Source organism: Epargyreus clarus, unplaced genomic scaffold, assembly GCF_041222505.1.
Source record: "Epargyreus clarus isolate Ecla_fem2 unplaced genomic scaffold, WU_Ecla_fem_2.2 ptg000018l, whole genome shotgun sequence".
NCBI classification, from domain to species: Eukaryota; Metazoa; Arthropoda; class Insecta; order Lepidoptera; family Hesperiidae; genus Epargyreus; species Epargyreus clarus.
Genome location: NW_027332226.1, coordinates 3,766,379 through 3,778,768, shown reverse-complemented (window position 1 = coordinate 3,778,768; position 12,390 = coordinate 3,766,379). Strand labels below are relative to the sequence as shown.

The window sequence follows — 12,390 nt, the reverse complement described above, 5'->3', positions numbered from 1 at the left end:
ATAAACTTAGTTATACAGCGCTAAGCGAATTCGCACGGCGCAGATTGTCGAGCGTGGTATAATGCGGGCTCCTATACGAGTTAATAAGTTTGTGTGTGATAATGCTTTGAATGAGACCACTCATTCTCTGCCCGTAAATATCATACAGGCGACTAAAGAAATTAAATCACAAAGGCAGTATGCTTCTTATACTGGAAATTATATTTGCAATAAGTAAATTAATACTGCAATAACTAAATTAAAAAACTTTTATACAGAAGACCTATGTTCAATTAAGACCGTCTATACGGATGATATAGTACTTAAAGTAACCCCCATACCTAATCATACCTTTATAAAATTAAATTGACAATTTTATAGATTTTGTAAATTTAACAATGGAAATGTTTCTTGTTGGCATGTTTCCTGAACTCCAAGGAACGTTACACCGTCAGGTACGTGTAGCATGTGTAGTGTGTCGGAAGTAATCTAGAATTTCCATTCCCGAGCGAAACCCACAAGTTGTAGCGCGGACTTGCTTGCGCTGTTTGATTAAACTTAGTTATGCGGCGCTAAGCCAACATTCACTGCATATAAGGCTGTAATAAGCCCAGGACGTTTTATGCTATAATCATTAATATGTGATTATTATTTAATATACGAATAAGTGTATAACTTAACTCGTTTCAATATATTAACTTTTTTTTTATAATAATGTACACCATTTTTTTTCCATCCGTAATATAATTCCTGAAATTAGTGATGTGATAATTACAAAAGATTCTCTTATTTTATTTTACAGCATACTTGGTAATTTTTCAAAATTGAGTAAATGACAAAATGAACTGTACAGTAATCTCGTACAAATAAGTACTAGACAATCAAATACGTGAAGTGTATCGTAAGTTATCTAGAATTCCCATTCTCGAGCGAAACCTACAAGTTGTAGTCTTGCTTGCGCTGTTTGATTAAACTTAGTTATGCGGCGCTAAGCCAACTTGCGCTGCATGCGGTGTTGTATAAAGCGCGGAATTTTTTAATTAGATAAATTCAGTATGCAGGGATAGCCTAGTGGTTAAGTAAATTGGCATCTTCATCGAGGGTTCCGCGGTTCAAATCCCAGGCACACACCTCTAACTTTTAAAATTTATGTGCGTATTAGAAATTATTATCACTTGCGATGAAGGAAAACATGGTCCTGACAACCTGAGAAATCTTTAAAAAAATGTTTTTAGAGGTATATCAAGTCCACCAATTCGCACTTGGCCAGCGCGGTGGTCTATGACCTAATCCTTCTCATTCTGAGAGGAAACCCGTGCCCAGCAGTAGGAAATTAAAGGGTTGATTATGATGATGATGATTCAGTATGTACCTATGTGATGTTCTACTTTTTATAATAAATAAGAAATATTTCATCAAATGTAACAAGCATTTTGCAAGAAACTTTAGTAGTTTCTTTCAGAAAATCTTTTTGTATAAAAAGGCACAATGACCACTCGGAACTCAGGAACTCGATAGCTAGATGTATAAGGTTTCTAAGGTTAAAAATCCGCCCTACGTCCTCTTTATATACTGACTTTAATGACTGTGCCACGTGAGTGTCCGGAAAAGGAAACAGATGCTTTCAGAGAGGTTCCTTTGAATCGGATAATAGAGTTTGCCTTTGGTACCGAGATTTTTATACAGTTTTGGCTATTCAGAAGAAAATATTATAAAAATAAAACATAAATTGCTGCTTATTGCTTAAATATGATTAGCTAAAAGGAAAACAGGAACTAAATATATGTATATTTTTTTCTTTACAATTTATATTATGTAGAATGTTCAATGTACTGGGAATGTGATGGGTAAATAGTTTTTACATGATTCTAAAGGAAAACTTTGGGCAATCAGTCTATCACGAAATTGTAATAAAGCTAGAATATTTTCATCTATTGTAAGTAAGAATCGTACTTATTGTTAATTCTACTCGGGATAACAATACAATCTTGGCTGATAATGACCTCTTATGAGATTTTAAACAGCCGTGAATGGCAAGGACTTATTTTAGATTGCGTGGTATACCTTCGAGCACTTTTTAATTTATTAACATAAAGTCGTGAATACTTGTCTTTATTGATGCTGCTGCTTTACTACAGTAGAGCCCCTAAAGGTTTATACACATGAAGTGTTTGACTGAGAACGACATTATTCGTCCGAAAAATAATTATACAACGAATTGGAACAGTTTACGGTCGTAAATATTGATGTTTCTGATCTTACTTTGTGCCGTTTCCACACTAACGAGTGCGGTGCGGAGTGCTTGAAACACTTCGCTGAGGATAATGGAGTGTTTGCTTTACTTTCCGCGTTGCTTCTTGGCATATTTCTCACTTTGACAGTGTTATGTTAAGTTACTTTAAAAGTGAACGAGAAACATGCCTTTTGTTTTCTAGTTCAACTTGATACTGTGATATTCTGGAAACTGTTCTATATCTTTTAATATGTTAAAATTTTAAAAGATTTGAAGCATTGTAATGCATGCTTTCTAAATCTAGAAATACCACAAAATAGGTGTACATATGGTATAAAGCCACATGAGTCTTAGGTTGAGAGAAAAATACTTGTAATGTTAAAAAGCATTCATTCATAATTCCAGTGAACTAATGGTTCATTAACCCGAGAAAACCAAATGACCACCCGCACGCTGTTGCGGTAGAACGGTCTGCATTCAACGGGTATTAAAATTTAATCCCCAGTCAGGCAAACGTATATAAGTCAAATTTAAATGTGTCAGATATCCATTCATTGAGCGCAACTGACTCTATTAGAGGCCAACACTTCACGAATCTATACTGATGACTAAGTAATAAGTATTCTATATAATCAAACGATACAAATTGGTCATACTTATTATACAGTATACGAATAATTAATCATATCAGTGCCACTAAAGCTTTAGTTAATCTAGTTTAAATACACAATATTACTATGGTAATAAACCCACATAACACGCAACTCATTAGCACAGGATTAAAACAATCAACTTTAATACTACGGATCCGTAGACAGTACTTAGTACTGTACGTATTCCACCATACAGTAAATTTGTTGTAGTCTATAGAAGATGACTGTTGTAAAATCAATAAATAAGGGTTTATCTACATATACAGACATAGAGCGTGTCCTGCCAGACAAAGATTCATTTCCTTTGTGATTTTATTTTATGTTGTACTTTAGATTTATTCATAGAATTATTTATTTATTTATTTATTGTTAATTAGAACGATACATTAATCACTTACACTAATTAACATGTCAAATTCAATGTCATAATGCAGGAGACTTCATTATTAAATAGAATAAACATTTATATAGTAGTTAATAATATAATAATAATTTATATATAATATAATATTATTTATTATTATATTAATTTTATATGTAAAATTAATGTTAACATTTACAATAGCAATATGGTCCTTTATATCCATATTGCCCAGATAAAACATAGTTATACGACACGCGCTTGCCTGATGTCAATCTAGCTTAGCGATAAAATACATATAAGTGTGTAATTAAAATTCTTCATTAGCCATATAAAAGATACAACCCAGTTCATTAGTGGCGAACTAATTCGTACCGCTAACGTCAAAACGGATTCATGCGTATATCCATTCATTCATCAAGAGTAATCCAACGTTTTCATGCTGAGAATGGTTTAATTATTGTATGGGGAAATAGGTTGCGGGATAATTTAACTCTGGTTTATGACATTACCCGCTGAGCTATGAGATTTATTTGTATTAGAGTAGGTATCTCCATGTGATTAAAAAAAAACTAAATTGTAATAACGCGTGCTACTATCCTGGTGTACCACATGTATTCAAAATAAATGAAATCGAGATATGGAGAATGTGTGTGATTCATCGCACACATTCTCCATTAAACTCCATATCTTCTTTCAAGAAGGTGGGTAGCTAAGCCGCTGTCCAGGTATGAAATAGTCACTGCTTATATATATTTTGTCTGGGACGTGAGGTCGATCTCTCATTATTCAAATAAGCTATTTGCGGACAAAATTCTCAAAAATGTAACAATAAAACATCTGGAATCAAACCATAACAGATATACCTAATGGATTATTGAGCACTAGCTAACCCGGCAAACTTTGTACCGCCTCAAAATCTATTTATCAAATATATTTCATATAAAATATAGCCTATGCAACTCGTAATGTAGCTTTCAAATGATGAAAGAATTTTTAAAATCGGTCCAGTAGTTTATGAGCCTATTCATTACAACCAAACAAACAAACAAAGTTTTCCTCTTTATAATATTAGTATAGATAAAGAAGTGAGATCAGTCATTTTAAAGAAAAAAATCAATAGACATATTGTTGATGTCAACTTTAAATCCAAAAATCAAAGGTAGGGAACCCCAACACATTTAATTCACGTATCAATACACATTCATTTCTTGTGAAAGTTACGAAACGGTTAATGCCAATGAAAACATTTGTTCACGTATGTTCATTCATCACGGGTAATCCCACTCATCCTACACGCCTGTACCGAAAGGTCTATGTACGCTTTATGGACGGTCCCTAATATTTTAACCCCCATACTCATTAAGTGACCTTAGATTTAGCTCCATTAGAGTAAGCGTAATCTGCGCTCGTTTCAGAATTTTGAAATATACATACTGTGTATTATGTTGTGAAAAGATACGTATATATCTACATTCAAAATGAATATACCCATACTACTAATGATATTTAATTAGTTAATTAATCTCTGGCATTGTCTCATTCGGGGTTATTTTCTCATAGGGATAAAATGCTGTTCAAATGCAATGGTAAAATAAAAATTACATTTTACAATTGATCAAAATGCATTACTGTGTATAAGTATATTCTTAGTGTAAGCGCTTACTTAATATAAGCGTTTGCTTAGTACCAGCTTGTCGGTACGTCCATACAAAGTAAGTGGAGCGCGAAATACTCGACACGATCTCAGCGGACGTCAGTCGAGATTCATGGACGGTTGAATAGCGCTTATAAGTTATTCAAGTTATAAGCAACCAGTTATAATGCATCCACAGATATTAAAAGTTATTCATGACAAGATTGCGTTTTAGAGTCTTATGCTATGTGTGATAAAATCTAGAGATAGCATATTTTATTCGCCAACCCATTACTGTCTTACGGTTGGGTACGGTTCCTCTTAGAGTAAGGCCATTTAGGTCATAGTTCACTCAGTTAGCCAAAAGATAGCACTGAAATATTATATTACCACGTTAGGAATACCTGTTGCTTGGATAATGTTAACACGCACACATAAAAATACAAAAATACTCATAGATGACAGTGTAGCGACTTCCCGCCACTCGTTAAGAGATGGCGCTGCTGAATCACGCTATCGAAGTTTCCTAATCATCTTGCATATATACAAGTTCTGAACTGCGACTGTCAGAGCACGGCCGCTCCCCGGGCATGATCACCTAGCCCGGCGGGAGATCTCCCTTGGCCAAAACAGGAATGTCTGTTTGGAATCGAACCTTACGAATGTTGTACATGTCGGGTTGCTATGAAGACTGCACGTTACGAGACTTTCAATTCAACCTCATAAAACATTTTCATACTTACCTTGTAGTAAATTTCTGCATTAATTTCCCAGACAAACACATTTATGTAAAATAAAGCACAATATTTTTATTATTAATAAATAAAATCTTCGTAATAAAATCTTCTACAAACGAGATAAAGGAGTCTATAACATGTTGTTCATAATCAGGAGAGCGTAACTGATATTTGCTACATTAAATTTAATAAAATTCTTTGTCTAATCCTAGGCATAGAGATAGTAATTTTGTTCAATATTACAACCGTGGATCGTAAACGTGATGCTTGCTTGATGTTTAATCTCTCAAGCTACTCTTGAAACTACATTATTAAATCTTAGTTATGTTTTAGCAGCTTTACGTATTTTGTGACATATCTGGCAGTGATAAAATAGAGATCGATACTTATTCCTTAAATTCCTCGTACAACTATCGAAATTATGTAATACGAGTATCTCTTTCGTGAAGTCACTAGTAAAATGAACTAATCACTTTAGTAAGTATACCATTTTGTAAAAGTTAGTAATGGCAAAAGTATTATATTTATGAATATCTTCTTCTTCAAAAATCCTAAGGAATCCTAAGGAAATCCTAAGCGGGGACAAATATGGTATAACCCACTCTCACTATGAGAGGAAAGTTGTGCTAATAAGCCAGCACCATTGCTGTCTTATTAGCACAACTTTACTCGACAACACAGAACAACAAAAAAACATGCTAGTACTAAGACATATTGACGTCATTTGTAATATTTCCAAATGACAAATAAAAGGCTGTTAGCACCAATTAAATTAAAACAGTTGTTACACACATTTAAGTGTGGCACAAGTTACTTTGATGACAAGTCCTTAAATAGAACAAATAATATCGTAGATCAATGATTCAGTACCCTTACCATGAGTTTTCAAAACATCCCAAAATTTTACGTTACATTTACTTAATCCATTGTTCTGTTCCGTTTGCTTCAGTAGACTGAGTAAACGTAACAATAAGTAAGTGCTCAAGTCTTTTTGTCTACCTCACATGTTCGTACAAAAGAGAAACAAAACATAATTCACCATTTTGTCAATTTAGTCATTTAATGTTACGTTCCTGACACTATAGTTATGACACAAGGGGCGCTGATTGGAAATTCTATGGGCAAATACGCAAACAAATACCAAAACAGTAATATTTGTCAAAACGTAAAAACTCATGGTAAGGGTACAGATGTTGATAACGTCCCGATAGTAGTCCGGGGATCGTTTCCTACGCTTAATGAGATTCCCCGGCGACAGTGACAAGGATTCCTACATCACAGTAATGACAAACATTTCTCTACAATGGAACTTCTATGTACCTTTTAACCTTTATTATCAGTTAACCTTCCAGAACTTTACACTTGGATTGACCTTCGGATATTATCGTCTTAAATATTCATGTATGTAGATCTCGCACGTCGCAGTGAAACGTGGTGACACAGCAAAAAATCTTTGTTGATGACAAAAATATGTAAGATAATACATATGATTAGAAGTAATAGTTAAAAGTTTACTAAAGAGAAAAGTAGCAGAGTTACAATTATTCTCTTTGTATGAAAGTACTATTAAACCATTATGACATAATGGTTTAATAGATTTCAATATTACATACAAACAGTAGAACAATAAACTTTTAAACATCAGATTTTATAAACATAGATAGATTTTATAACATAATTCTCCGTAATTATAAAAAAAACTTTCTGACATAGAAAATGTCGTCTGTCAAACTGTACAACTGTAGTACAGTTCTAGTTAATAGTTTTACTTTCAGTTATTACAGCCGTAACTTAATCTTTATTAGTCTTATTCAAACATTCTAGGATTATTTATTAATTCCACTGGATAAAAAGAAAATATGGTTAAAGTTGCCATTAAGTTTGACGAAACTATTTAGTAAGGTCAAAGGTTACGGATATTAGACCACTACATTACTACAATAAAATCCACAATTTCTTTTTTTTATTTATTTTTCGGAAGCAAACACGGTATTTAAAAAGTGTTTGATATAATTGTTGGTACAGTTATGAATGAGCATTTATTTATTTGCAATAACAAAACTGATTTATATAAACAACCAAAACAAAATGAAAAATTGAATTAGGTTTACTCATAGTTTAAGTTTTTTGTTACTTAATATATTTTGTCCATAATATCCTTGTTAAAATATAGCTAACTAGGTAGATATATTACAAGTATATATTAACAATTACCTATACTTTCAACCGAACATATTTCATATATAGTATACCAATTATATAGTTATATGATCGTTGTAGTATACACACTAGCAGTGGAACACGTCAATAAACTTTCATTAAAACTTTATATTTTATATAATAATAACACTAAAACTAATGTCCTCAGTTATGAATTATTTTAGCTGAAATTAGACCAACTAAATTGAACAAGCAACGCTACTCACGCTAAATTAAAAGATAACAACTTGAAATGACAGCTACAAATAGGGGACCATTTTTACTTATTACATATTTTAGTTCTGAGGAACTTTCAGTGTTTTTAACTTTAGTAATAATATAAATTGGTGGATTATTTTATGGTAGCTATTTTGATGATAAGATAAGAAAATACCGTTAATATTATGAAATAGAAATGTGGCGTCGCCACATATTTTTATGGTAATGTATACATTATATCTACATACTATATACATTGTCATAAAAATATATGCATTACTAGTGCTACCCGCGGCTTCGCCCGCATTTTAAAGAAATAATATGACATACATAAAACGGAAAATTTGTACCTGCATTAGAATGACAGTGGTGCCATCTGTCGAAAATTGGTCTTACCAACTCCCATATCCTCGTGGGCTCTTGGACAACAACTTTGCTAAAGATCATTACTTGATCAAATAGATAGTTTCGATTCTATAACTACTTACGAATTAAAAATTAATTAAAAAAACCTTTTCCCACGGACTAAATTGTGAATCTAAACCATTCTCAAGTCCCCTTGAACACACACAACATATTCATCAAAATCAGTCCAGTCGTTTAGGAGTTCAGTGACATACACACGCTCATAAGAAATATATAAAGGTATATTGTGCGTAAATTTTTTTTTGCTTTTCGGTCAAAGGGAGTTGGTGCCAGCTAACTTATCTGCATAAAATATGAGGCAATAATCGTCAATCGACAGGAGTGACAACGCATCTGTGATTGGACAATGGTAGTACTGCTCTTCTCTCAATCTCGGATTTGAACCACAGACCTCCAATAAAAAAAGCCGAATTTAAGACTACTAGGCATTTTATATATTTCAATCTGATTGTACGCAAGTACTTATATAAAACACGTTTCGTCTAACTTACTCTGTCCTCTTTATGACCGGTGAACCGGAGCACGTTTTACGATACAAAGTGGAGACATCGTCGGAGAAATCACCGTACAATATGCTTCCATGCTCGAACGATGGCGCCGAATTTCATTCAGTCCTGATATATTGGTTAGTGTACGTGTCCAATCTGCCTGATTTACTGCGTCAATAATCTCCGTCGTCACGCGGCAGCCATCAGGTGTCAAGTCTGGCCATGGGGAGCGTCATTGTCACGTACCAATTGGGAACATACGAGCGAATATTTCGGGCGTGACTTTAAAGACTAAATGTTTACATTTATTTAATATAAAAATTTAAACGTAACTGGAGGTACTCTTTAGAAACCTTTCTCAGAGGTATACTTGCTAAATTGTTTTTGGAAAACTGTTAGCATTCCAGAAAACATTCCATAGTTGCGTAATAATTAGCGGTGAACTGACCTAACACTCGCAAATCTCTGACTTCTTACCTTCGCATAGTAATATAAATAAACGTAAAATTTCATTTTGAGATGCCTTATATACGTTATGTGCGCATTTAATCAATTAACTGTCGTCAGTTAGTCGTAATGATAGACAGCCCGTTATAAACTTTCGTTGAAATCAAATTAATTACCTACAGTAAAACTTCAAAGCGAATAATTAAATTAACTACACTATGCATTTCAAAAGACTGTAATTGAAAGCATCAGACTATCAAATTTAATATCTAGAGAGCCACAGCTTTTGACAAATAACATCGTGATAGAGGGAGTGTGCGCAGCGAGTGTAATTTCACACTGCTTTTTGGTAAAATTCTATTAGCATTACCGAGCTGCAAATATACATAAGAAGAGTTATATTTTTTTTACAAAATAAACACGTATCAGAAAACGAAATACATTTTTGATTTCTGTTGCTTGCTTTCAAATGTGAATTTTGACTGTTTAATGAGTGCACAAAAACGTATACGTTTCATTTCTTTAAAATATACTATTTTTCGTATGTATTCATTTAAAAGTAGTAGTAGTAGTATAAGTATTACCAAAGTGGTAATATTACTATTTCTAAAGTTATTATTATCATTGTATGTCAAATATTTATCACTTGTCAGTATGTGAATGTGTGAATTGAGGACCAAAGGGTTATGCACGAATGGTTATGCGAAATTAACATTTGTAATCTATTTTATTTAATGAATCCATTTACAATGAAATAATAAAATTTAATTAACTATGCCCAACATTTGGACGAATAAAGCATTCCTCGAATCAGTATATAGGGTATAAAACCAATTTTATACAAAAGAAGAAAAGTTTAGGAACCGCAGGCAGCGGACCATGCTGGTTTAATATCCGCCGTGTGTTTTCGCGGACGTCGGCGCACGGCAAAAAATGGCAAATTAGGGTCGGATAGACAATGAACCAAAAGCAGCCTGTCGCCTGGCCATTTAACTTCTTGAAACAGAGAAGTTTACACATTAATTATGCGCTTAACAAATGTAAGACTGTATCTTAAGAATTAGAAATTAATTATCACTTTCACGAAAGAAAACATCGAGAAGAAATCGTAAGTACTTAAAGCATCGTAAGGAAATCTGAGTGATATGGTTTATTTATCTGGTCAAATTTGATATTTGATTGATGAATTTAGATGTCTTTTCTTGGTCTGGGTGATTGTGTAGTCTTCTACGTATATGTCCATGGCACCTACGAGTACGTCGGGTAATCCTAGTGTGGAGCTATAAGTGTAAAAAGCGTTTATTTTGAAAAGGTTTATGTCTCACTTATGTCGGCAATAAATTCACTTTTAAATGGTTGAATATCATGCAAGGAAAAGTAGTAAAAAACCTCCACATTAACAATTAATAAAGGCTTTTGCATAAAATTAGTATATTGTATTTACATGTAATGTACCATGCATTGATCCAAATCACGTATCCCGACTATATTCATGAATTTAAGCGAACATTTTACTGCTATTATTTTATTGTTATATTGTTATTATGAACATCTGTGACTTTATAGAACAGGGTTTATAACTGAAATTAATCATAGAATCAATCAATCAATGCTTGAAGAGTTGCATCTCATAAAGATTGAAAATGTTCAATACTAAGAAAATAAGTAATATTTTAACATTTTGCATTATATTTACATCATTAAAAAGAGTCACAAAATGCGAGCTCAATTTTAAAATTATTCTCAACCAAAATAGGATCAAGCCGAAATATTCACTGAAGTATTACAGAAAGGGGGAATTAGGGTCAGATAACAATGAACAGTAGAAAAATGATGCCAGCTGTGTGCCTTGGCGGTAAATCAAATAGTTCAGAAATGAAATGTTGTCTACCGTTGTTCAAAATCTATCACTGGAGTTATTTCAATTAAATACAAATATTATTTTTGGCTTGGATTTTTCTGGATAATGTTTGATATATTGTGATCCCTTCACACTTCCACTCGAAAGGTTGAAATAAAGATGCGTTCAATTCGACGGTTGGTTTATTAATAATTTACAAAAATGGCCGACACCCGTATTTATAATCTCGGATACAAATTATTAGTTAGTCATTTACAAAACAAATAAAATAAAGTTGGTGATCTAAATTATTATTATTAATTAATTTTAATATTAAATAAATATATTTTAATAAACAGGACCGCTAGCGAAGCCCCGGAAGTGGAACTCATAATAATCAAATATTACTTGTAATTGGTTACAAAATTATACAATATGAATAAAATATAATAATCACTCTAAATTCTTATTACACAGTATTAAATACAGACGATTAAATATAAATACGTTAATATAAGATATGCTAGCGAGCTGCCGGAAGTGGAACTTGTAACATTCGGCCATCCTGCAACTGCCGTGGTCCCTCACGGCGTTTCAGATCATCTGCACGCTGTTCCCCTGCTGAAGTCGGCAACTGGAAATAAAAAATATAATACGCACAGTATATTTGTCTTTACATTATTTATTATGTGAAATGTGTATATTTTTAGGATGATTATATTTGAAACAATAGTGTACACGTACCAAGTTTAATGTAGATTAATGAACGCAACCATATCCACATAATACAGCTTTAGTTTAGATTATAATATAATATCATCTATGCACTATAATAAATAAATGTTTAATAATATTGTAATTATATTGATAGGAGTCACACAGATCTATCTGTTGAACCCGCAACAAAATAGATTTTATAAATAAATAATATTTGTAGTAAATTGGTAAAAGTCACACAGATCTATTTGTTGAACTCGCAACAAGATAGATATTATAAATAAATAATATGAGTAGTAATTTCATTGAAGTCACACAGATCTATTTGTTGAACTCGCAACAAGATAGATATTATAAATAAATAATATGAGTAGTAATTTCATTGAAGTCGCACAGATCTATTTGTTGAAGCACACAGCAAACAAGATAGATATTTAAAATAATACGTGTAATAG

At 32.6% G+C, this 12,390-nt stretch overlaps 1 protein-coding gene across 1 annotated transcript in view; it reads left to right on the top strand.

Annotated features, from left to right (window-relative positions):
- Window positions 1–12,390, top strand: part of LOC140749555 (zwei Ig domain protein zig-8) — a 286,333-nt gene that overhangs the window by 191,432 nt on the left and 82,511 nt on the right. The window lies entirely within an intron of this gene.